Source organism: Ammospiza nelsoni, chromosome 12, assembly GCF_027579445.1.
Source record: "Ammospiza nelsoni isolate bAmmNel1 chromosome 12, bAmmNel1.pri, whole genome shotgun sequence".
NCBI lineage: Eukaryota > Metazoa > Chordata > Aves > Passeriformes > Passerellidae > Ammospiza > Ammospiza nelsoni.
The window spans coordinates 15,368,956-15,378,978 of record NC_080644.1 but is presented as its reverse complement, the minus strand read 5'-3'; the positions used below and the strand labels follow the sequence as shown (position 1 = coordinate 15,378,978).

Genomic DNA, 10,023 nt, shown 5'->3' with positions numbered 1-10,023 from the left:
GTAGGGAACAGACCAAGAGAGGTTTAACCAGAGAAGCGGGTGGAAGGGACTCTAAAGAGCTTGGAAGCTTCTTCTCAGTAAAATTCCCCAAGAGGCAAGGCCGGGTGGGCAGGCTGTGCAAGATGACCCATACCGGACTCTTGGGAAGGGCAGTAATGATGGCTCTGATTGCTGGTGGTGCTCTGGGGAGCCCAGCTGAGCCGTGCAGTGAACACTACCAACCCCTCTATGAGGAGGAAGTGAGCTCCTTGTTGAGAGTCCACATCAGTTCTAACCCTGATTGTGTTAACCCCTCCCAACTGGTCCTTCATCAGAAAAATAAGAGAGTGTATTGGATAGCATACAATACGGCCACTTTTAGGCAGTCACTCCTAGGAGAGTGCCCTATAGGGGAAGCCTGGTTGTGCTTTGAATGTGATGCTGCTGAAACAAGCTCAGCAGATCTAGTAAAAAGCAAAGAAATGGTGAAAATGGTAAGAAAAATTGTTTGTTACAAGTATTTATATGAGTGTACTGGAAAAGAGATAAACCCCTTTTGGAACACATTTCAGGGGAGCTCTAAACCCCTATGTTATGAACAAAAATTCAGTTAATATTTTTTTCTGTGAGAAAAAGTTACCACTACTGCTGGGCTGCTGCCTTTGTTATTGTAATCACGGGTCGTTGTCGTTAATAGTTGTTTTTGTATTAGTAAAAGCCCTGGCTGGGGCGAGTTAATGGCCCTTCTCCTGAGACTGTAACGGGTGGGGACCTTCCCAAGGCTAAGTTGTACCTTTCCCAGAATAGTGAAGACACCTGAGAGGGTGGGGGGGGTTATGCAAAGTGACTCCCAAGACCAGAATACTTTGTGGAACCCCCGACTCCAAACCCACGGAGAAACCCCAAAAACAACGAGCCAAATAAGAGTTGAGAGACTGGAGTGATGTCTGGACGTGAGGAGCCGAGTGCTGAGCCTGCAGAGACGCGGAACACCTTCGGACCCTCTCACCCTGACCATGGGAATTGACCCCGGCGGTGAGACCAAGCTGACGGATTGGGAGGGGTATCATCTGAGGGGATCAGCAGGCCTTAAAGGCTCCCAAGAGGATCTGATCCCCGGCTCTGCCCCTGGTGGACAGAGCTGTGCATATCCTCCTCCTCTGAGTCGCCTTGGGAGAGACGACGGGAGACTGCAGCCCCGCCGAGCTACCCAATCCTGAGCTGATCACTTTTAATGAAGGCATTAAACAGGAGAAGAAGTCTCCTGGCCCTTGTTTATTTCACCTAGGTTTGATCTCTGATACCACAACACACACCAAATTGTCGGGAGACTGGCCTGGCAGCTGCATTGCTAGAGTGATAAAACCAATTTTCTTATTACCCAAAGAAACTGGATCAAGTTTGGGAGTTCCTATACATAATGATTTGGGAATGAAACAAAACAGGCAAAGTGAAATAGAAATGGAGAAAATCCAAAATTGTAAAAGCCAAGTTCGGATCCCAATATCTATGTTAAACAAAGTTATCCGGCTCCAGGCAGTATTAAAAATAAAGAATTCAATTATTAGGAACATTTCAAACGAAATAAAAAGATTAGCATGTGTAAATAATCGAGATCAAACTCCTACACTTGATCCCAGTGGGTGGGAGAACCTGAAGATTTTCAAAAAGGATGTATGGGAAAAGGTAGTTTTTCTCGCTGTGTGTGTACTTGGAGGATTGCTCTTTTTACTATGCTTATTTATCTGTTTTAGTAAAATAGTACTGGCCGTGCAGACCAACCTGAAGAAACCAAGAAAAGTAACAAGGTTAAGTAACCATGATTACCAAAGTGCACAAGAAATTTATAGTAGATTCAAAAAAAAAATTGTGAGTTGATGCGAGCTTAAAATTTAAGCTCGGTCAAAGAAAAAGAGGGGGGACTGTTATGAACAAAACTTCGGTTAATATTTTTTTTGTGAGAAAAAGTTACAAAAAGGCAGCCAGATCACTGTCCCTACCCAAGTTCTGCGTGTTTTGTTATTGTAATCACGGGTCGTTGTGACTAATTGCTCCTTTTGTATTAGCAGAGCCTCGCCCGAGGCTAAGTTGTACCTTTCCCAGAATAGTGAAGACACCTGAGAGGGTGGGGGGGGGTTATGCAAAGTGACTCCAAGACCAGAATGCTGTGTGGGTCCCCCGCTCCGAATGTACTGAGAAGACCCCAAAAACAACGAGCCAAATAAGAGTTGAGAGACTTGGAGTGATGTCTGGATGTGATGAGCGGAGTGCTGGGCCTGCAGAGATGCTGGAAACCTTCATTGTTCCTCACCCTGTCTTCGAGAGCCCCCGAGTCAGGTCTGGGAGGAAGCGAGAGTCAGACCGGACTAACATCTGACGGGGACACCACGTCCTAAAGGCTCCCACGAGTGACCGGATCCCCCAGCCCTGCCCCTAGTGGACAGAGCTGCACTTATCCTCCTCCTCTGAGTTGTCCTGGGAGACACGACGGGGACTGCAGCCCTGCCGAGCTGCCCAATCCTGAGCTGATCGCTATTAATAAAGGTATTAAAAGGAGAAGAAGTCTCCTGGCCCTGTTTATTTCACCCCCTCCCCGTTTTTCTTTTTCCTCGTGTCTCTGTTCTTTCTTTCTAAATCCCGAGATGTAGCACAGTCTTGGGTGAGTAATAGTCTGTGTCAAATAGTGGAATTCCTATGTTATTTATGGTTCTCCCCACTGCTTTTTTCATCTCTCTGTATCTAGCCTTATCTACCATCAGGCACACAGGATTTTTGTAATACCACCTTGTTCTCATTCCTTTCAGGGAGAATCCACACAGGGTGGACTGCAAAGAGCTGGGAGGCAGCACAGCCGCGGCTGGCAGCCCTGAGGCCACTGTGCAAGGGGACCACGGGAGCCACCTTTCCCTCTGTGCCCACTATGTGTGACTTCAGTGATTTTGAAGTCGCACATAGTGAGCACATAGGGAAAGGTGGCTCTCTATGGGCTGCTGCAGGTGAACTTCAACTTCTCTTGCTCTGCCACTGTCAAGCAAAATGTACGAGAAGGGAAGAAGTTTTTGCTCCTCTGATCTAGCAGGTAAGGGGCCGAGAGGAAGATGGGCACAGCAAGCAGACTGTGATTTGGGGAACGGGAGTCCATGACCCAGCTTTGCAGTTTCACCTCCGCACATGTGCCTGTTGGCTCTGAGACTCTCTTGTGTAACAAATTGTTAGAGGTTAGGATTGCTCCTTTTGTTTGCTTTCTCTCAGGGAATTTTTTCCCATATGTTGCTAGGAGACAAAACTGACTGGTACTTAAGAGCGAAAAAAGAAGTTGCCGCGGTGCAGAGGAAGGGTAGGGCTGTCTACTCTCTTAGGTGAGGGGTTTCTCACCTAGATAGGGCAGAGACACTGGGAGATTTGGGCAGGGGGAAGGGGCTGAGTAGAGCTCCTGGCTCTCTCTGGCTCTCTTGGCATCAGAAGGGAGACAGGCTGTGGCTGCAGTAGGGAGAATTCTCCAGCACTGTGAGGCTCTGTCTCCTTCTGTCTTCTCCTACCACGAGTGAAGCTCTGTTTGTGGGAGTGGCTGTTGCACTGGGACTTTGTTAACACCCCACCTCACTAAAAAAGGACCTTCACCATCTGCTCTGGTGCCTCAGGGGAAGCCCTGGGACCCCGAGCCCCTTCCCTCTCAGAGGGAGAGTCTCCCAGCCGTGTTTGGGAGCCAGGCTGCTTTTTGCCGCTGCTCTGAGTTTTCACTACACTGTAGCCCCATGCCCCGGCCTGCCGAGATGCCCTGCGGTTCCCGCTCAGGCTGCAGAATTTCTGCTACATCTCATTTATTACAACAGGATCTGCTCGCCTCTGCTGTTCCAGCTGCTGCCAAGGTTCCTGCTGCAGTCCATTTCCCCAGCCGGAGGTGCAGCGGGCCCGGCCGTCCCTGAGGGTTCCAAAGGCAGCCCCTTGTGCATCCCTTCCGCCAGCCCGGCCGCCATTGCCGTGCGCAGAGAGGCGGCCGAGCTCGCGCCACAGCGCCCCCTGCAGCCCCGGGGGAATCATTGCCCCACCCTGCCCGGCTGGGAGCCAGCAGCGCCCCTGCTGGCTGTGCCCGGAACTGCACCGCAGGGGAAGGGGCCTGCAGCCGGGACAAGGCCGGCCCTGGGGCTCTGCGTCTGCTCGTCGGTGCTGCCGCCTTGGGGTTGGTTTGCCACGTTATACACACACACACTCTAGCAAGGAACTGCTATTCCTCTTCTGGTATCTTTGCCTGAAAGCCCTGTCATTTCAAAGTTATAAGAATTCAGAGGGAAGGGGGTCATATTTTCCATTCCAAGGGAGGTTCCCGCCTTCCTTGGCAGACATCTGTCTTTCAAACCAAGACACAAATGCCCTTTCCTCAGTCCTCTCCATCTGTGCTGCATTCTGTCTACCCCAGCAGCCTGACTAACCCAAATCTCTCTCTTTTTTTTTTTTTTTTTTAATTAGGGACCAAAGATTCATGGTATTGTGAAGGGATGTGTCCTGCAAGGCCCTGCTCTCCCCTTGGGGGCAGAACAAAGAGGAGGAAAAGATTTACATTAAAAGCACTAAGCAAGTCTTTATTATGAAACTCACATCTCTTGCTGTCAGCAGCCTCCATGCAGAGAATGTGAAGACTAGAAGTCTTCCTGCCAGCAAGGGGAACAGGAATAGAGTTTGCACTGTGATATCTGGTGTTCCTTCAGTGGATAGCAATACAAGAGGTTAAAAATCACTTTGCAGGCTCCTGTTTGTTTAGGTTAACATCTTAGTGCTGCACTGAACAAGAAACAGTGCAGGCAAGTGCTGAAGAAAGGACCTGGATACCTGGCCCCTGTTGAGCAGGCCATAATGAATCTGTGAGACCGGGCTGACTTTATCAGCAGTGCACCAGCTGGACTGCTTGCAGAAAGCAGAGAACACTGCAGAGAGGTGAACAGAGGGGTGATACAGGCAGGCAGATGGTGCCACTCCCAGCTGCAGCAGGGAGTGAGGTAAATGGGTCCATTGCCAGGGCCTCTCAGGACACCAGGCCCTCGAACCATCCCTAAACATCGCTGGGCTGTGGAGCAAGGCACTGCTCCCTGCAGAGTGCCCTGTGCTGCCTTCTCCATTGGCTGTGTTTCACAGAATCAGGAAGTAGTTGGACTTTTTAAAGGCCATCTATTCCAAGCCCCCTGCAATAAATAGGGATACCTTCCACTAGACAAATTGCTCCAAGCCCTGTCCAATTTGGTCTTGATTATTTCCACAGGTGGGCTGCCAAAGCTTCTCTGGAAAAATTGTTTTAGTACCCTCACAGTAAAGAAATACTAAAGAAACACATAAGAAACCTATTCTAAGCCTGACCTTTGGCAGTGAGAAGCCATTCCACCTTGTCCTGTCCCTCCATCCCTCGTCCCAAAATCCCTCCTCAGCTTTCCTGCAGTCCCTTTAGGCACTGAAACAGGGTCCGAGGTGTCTCTGGAGCCTCCTCTCCCCCAGGTGAGCACCCTCAGCTCTCCCAGCCTGGCTTCAGAGCAGAGGGGCTCCAGTCCTGGGACCATCTCCATGACGACTTCTGCACTTGCTGCAACAGCTCCACATCCTTCTGGTGCTGGGTCCCCAGGGCTGGGGCAGCTCTGCAGGTGGGGTCTCACCTGAGTGGGCAGAGGGGCAGAATCCCCCCCTCACATGCTGCCCACACTGTTTGAACCCAAGTAACCTATGTCGCTGTAGCTAAGTGCTATCAGCACCCGCAGACTGGTCAATACTGTGGGCCAGGGGAGCAGCAAATGAACGCGGAATGGGAATAAAGATCGCGGGAAGAGCGAGACACGGCCTGGGGAAGCAGAGCTGGTGCTGTCACTGTGCCTTCCCAACCACAGCCAGGCTGAACTGCGGCTGCCGGGGCGCAGCAGCAGCGGAGCCTGAGGGCAGGGCAAGGCCGGGCCGGGCAGCAGCAGACCCGCGGCGGCAGTGGAAGCGGAGCCGGAGCCAGGCCAGCGGAACGGCGCCGGCGACTCCCGGTCGCTGCAGCTCGAGCTGGAGCTGCCCGGCAAAAGCTCTTTCCACCCAAGGGCCCGGGGGCGCTCAGTCCCGGTGCGCTGCACAGGCCCTCCCCAGGCCTGGGTGCAGCGCCCGGGGAACGGTGGGATGGCGGAGCCTCCGGGATCCGCGGGCAGCGCGGGCCACGGGCGGGGCCGGTGTGCGCGGCCCCTTTAAGAGTGACAGCATCAGAGCGGCGCCAGGCACGGCGGCGGCCGCTGTACGCATGCGCACAGCCTGTCCCTGCGACTTATTCGGTGCCTCCGGCACAGGAGTAGGGTGCAGGGGCGGGGAATGGCGTTGTAGTGGGCTCGCGCATGCGCAGAGCACGACCCTGCCGTGCGCTTTGTGGCGCTGCCGGAAGCGGGTGCGGGCCGAGCTTAGCGAGCGGCGCTCCCGGTCCCGTGTGGCCGCGGCCCCGTGGCGCCGGCGGCCTGAGGGAGTGGCGCTCCCCGACATGTCTGCCGGGCTCTCGGCGCAGGTAAGACGGCCAGGCTTCCTGCCACGGCATTGTCGGGCTCGGCCCGCTTCGCCACCCGCGGGGCCTGTGGCGCGGGCGCCGCCCGGAGCCTCCACCGCGCTGACCTCTGCGCTGCCGCGGCGGGGCCCGAGCGGGGCGGGCGATGGGCGAGCCCGTCCCCAGGGCTCCCCCAGCGCCTCGTCCCTGGTTGGTGCCGCGGAGCCACCTCAGGGCGGGCGGGAGCGACTCTCGATGACCCCTCGCGGCCCAGGGCCCCTCTCGGCCCCTGCTCCGGCCCAGGGGTCGAACCGCGTTCCGGGTCCCTGGGAGGAGCGTGAGGTGGTACCCGCACCCTTCCTCCCGTGTGGATCCTGCGAACGGGAGCTGGACCTGAGGGAGGAAAAAGTTTGTGTCGCTGTTTCCCCGCAGAGTCCGACCAACAGCCCGCTGGTGCCGAGCGTGCCCGGCTCAGGCCTCTGGGGTCTGTCGGGATTCTGCTTTTCCCTGTCTCATTCGGTCTCCGTGCCCCGTGGATAGTTGATCCTGTTTATTTGGCAAACTCAGCAGCGTGGCTTCTCCCCGGAGTGAGGGGGTTGTGCCTGCAAGAGAGTCCTTCCTGCTTGAGCAGTTTGGAGACTTCACCAGAAACCGGACCGACGAATGAGTGCCAATGTAAAAGAAACTGTTGAGTAAAAATTTTGTTCAGTCGAGTGCACTGTTTTGTGGTCAAGTTCATTAAATAGTTTTTTGCATAAATGAGGGGTTTGAAAACTTACTAAATTCTCAGGTGACTTGCCTGGAAGATAATTTTTCTCAAATCTAGTATTTAAAATTAGAGTGAAAGTGCGAAGCAGAGTAGTACTGATGTCTGAGTAATGATGCTTGAAAGCAGAATAATAGCCAAAACATACAAAACTGTTTTTGCTTTCCTATGGCTCTGCTCAGCTTCACATGTAACAGTATGCAACTTGTAGGCAGTGGCCTTCTCTCTAGCAAGTGCCCTGCCTCCTGCTTTGGCCAGGCTGTGTCCAGCAGTGTTCCCAGGAGCCAGAGGCAATGGGGTCCATGAACTGGGGGTGCTGGAGATAGTGAGGCCGGAATCCTGTGGGATCCTTTGAGACCCAGTCTTTCCTTTGGCACATTCATGTATTAATTTCTGCTACAGTAATGCAATAAAATCTGACAAATTTGTCTTCTCGGGGCAAGGGCACCTGGGATTCTCTTCTCTTACCCTTGGTAGTGCTGTGGCTGAATGGCTTGGGAAAGGATGACAGGAGTTTGGTTTTTTGTTTGACTTTTCTCTTCTTGCATTGAATATCGACTTTAAAAAAAAATAATAGTAACCCTGACATGCATTTTTTAAAATTTCTTTAACAAAATACTTAAAATACCAACTTTCTGCTGGTCTTTCTCTCAGATAGGTCTTCTATTTGGTTCTTGTAATTTTTCCCTGCTCTCTGTTCTGGCTGTTCTTCACACACAGTGCATGCCTTAGGCAGAGCTAATATATTAGGTGGCTCCAGAGGTGAGCTGCCAGGAGGGCTGTGCTTCCTCAGGCCTGGTAGGGTTAATACCAGAGCTGCAGTTAGTCTCAGCTAGATGTAACTCGCCTTCTCCAACATGATCTTGGAGGGCAGTGGGACAAGTGGGTATATAGCAGCTGTTCATGTTTAGAATGTCAGACAATGAGAAAAATTGCTCATAATTGTCTGGTTTGTGCTTTGGGGGAAGGTGGGTTGTGGGAGGATGGCTTTCTGGCAAGAATTGTTTCCTTTGGAGAGCAAATGTTAGTACTGTTAGGTAGCAGAGGTCACGTTAAATGAGAGGACTTTCTTTTTTTCCAGGGAATACTCATAAAGCATATCTGATATCCCAGAACTTTGATGTAGACTTTTTTTTGTGGCTGCTTCTCCGGTTTAGGCTCAATTAGGCCTTCAGCCTTCCTTGGGCATCTCTCTGCTGATGTTCTTTGCATCTCTTGTACAGTAGTAATCCATTGTGTCTGCTCTGCTTTGTTGGTTCTAGTAAAAGCCAAGAAGGGTCCACTTTTGGGACAGCGTGTCTTTGTGCTTGAAGTTCTTTTGCATCGTAGGAAAATACTTCATTTTACATCTGAAGCTGCTGAACACTACCAAATGTTCATGTTTGCTGCCAGCACTTCCCTCCCTTAGTGCACATTTTCTGAAGAATTGCTCTGTACCTGAGTAGTGATTCCCTGACCTCTCCCTGCACATGCTCCGAGCACCTCAACTTCAGCCTTGCACCTTCTGTGCATTCCTTCACGTAACTGCAGAATGTGGCTCTGTTTAGTTCTTGCTGTCTAACTTTAGTAATCCAGGAGTTTAAATATTTTGGCTGCAGCTGTTCATATTAGGTCTCTGGAAGTAGAACTTTATTGTTTGAGTTTTATGGACTTGTAATTCTTTTGTGCTCACTGGCTTCTGCATTGTTTGAGAACTGAGGATCTTGGATCCTCAATGCTGAGACATCCAGTTTCTGTGGTTTATATGGTAATAACAACTGAAGTTCCTAAGATGAAACAGATTGGGAGGAAATACATTGAAATCCAGATTATTTACCACGCTAGGGATTATTTGAATTAGTGCTCAGTTTCATAATGTCTCATTGCCTTTGCTAGTTTTAGTGCTGGTGATTTCTTTCCAGGTTTGTCTGTGAGAGTGTGAGGATGTTTTATTTAGTGCAGTCTCCAGGAACATACAGTGAACATAGAGCATACAAGAGTGTTTAAAACTGCTTGGTGAACAACAGGAGTTTATTTATTATTCTACTCACCCCTTCTCTGAATCAGCTTTCTGAGAGTCCTTAGTGATTTGAACTCCCATAGACGTATGTGTATGTGAAATGTGAATATTCAGCTTCATGAAACTTGTGCAAAGCTGGGCTAGTGAGGGTGCTTCTGAAATACAGAAGTATTGCAAAAACAGGAGTCAAAATTAGGGGTGGTGTGACAGTTGCTTTCTTGGTCTTCAGTTTGCTGTTGGTGTTTCAGTAGTTGCTGATAAATACAGTGTCTTGGAAGGGAGGGAGTCGTGCTGCTGCACAGCAGTTGGTGCTCTTTGAGGAAAGTTGGAAAACTGTCTGTCAGTGTGGAATCTGTCAGGAACATTGTTTTGGATATCATTGTGTGGAGACTTTCCAGCCTTTTTTAGTTCCTGTCCAGTCAGAAGCAGCTGTGTGCTAGACAGATTTAGAGATAGTCCAGTCCTAACAGATTGCAGCCATTTCCAATTCAAGTGGCAGTTGAACTGGAGTCTTAAATAAAAAGTAACTTCTAGTCCTTCCAAATAAAAACTTTTAACTGCTAAATATAGGAGGGGTGGATAGATTGATACCCTGATAAATCCCCTCATAAGGATTTTGCATCTGGATCAATTACTTTTCTCAGTATTCCCTGGGTATTGCTAAAATGAACAGGTTTCTTTTACAGCAAGATGAAAGGAAGTCTCAAATATTAACAAGATACAGGCTGATGATCAAATTTATGTAACAATGTCAGGCAGCAGGCTGGGAGTGTGTGGTATGAGAAGTTTTGGCTG

General features: G+C 50.5%; 1 protein-coding gene across 1 annotated transcript in view; it reads left to right on the top strand.

The window, feature by feature from the left end:
• Positions 1-6,354: 6,354 nt before the first annotated feature.
• The window catches only part of RALGAPB (Ral GTPase activating protein non-catalytic subunit beta), a 60,883-nt gene continuing 57,214 nt past the window's right edge, over positions 6,355-10,023 (top strand). The window contains exon 1 of the mRNA XM_059480559.1: positions 6,355-6,487. The gene's annotated coding sequence lies outside the window, so the exon portion shown is untranslated. The remainder of the gene's footprint in view (positions 6,488-10,023) is intronic.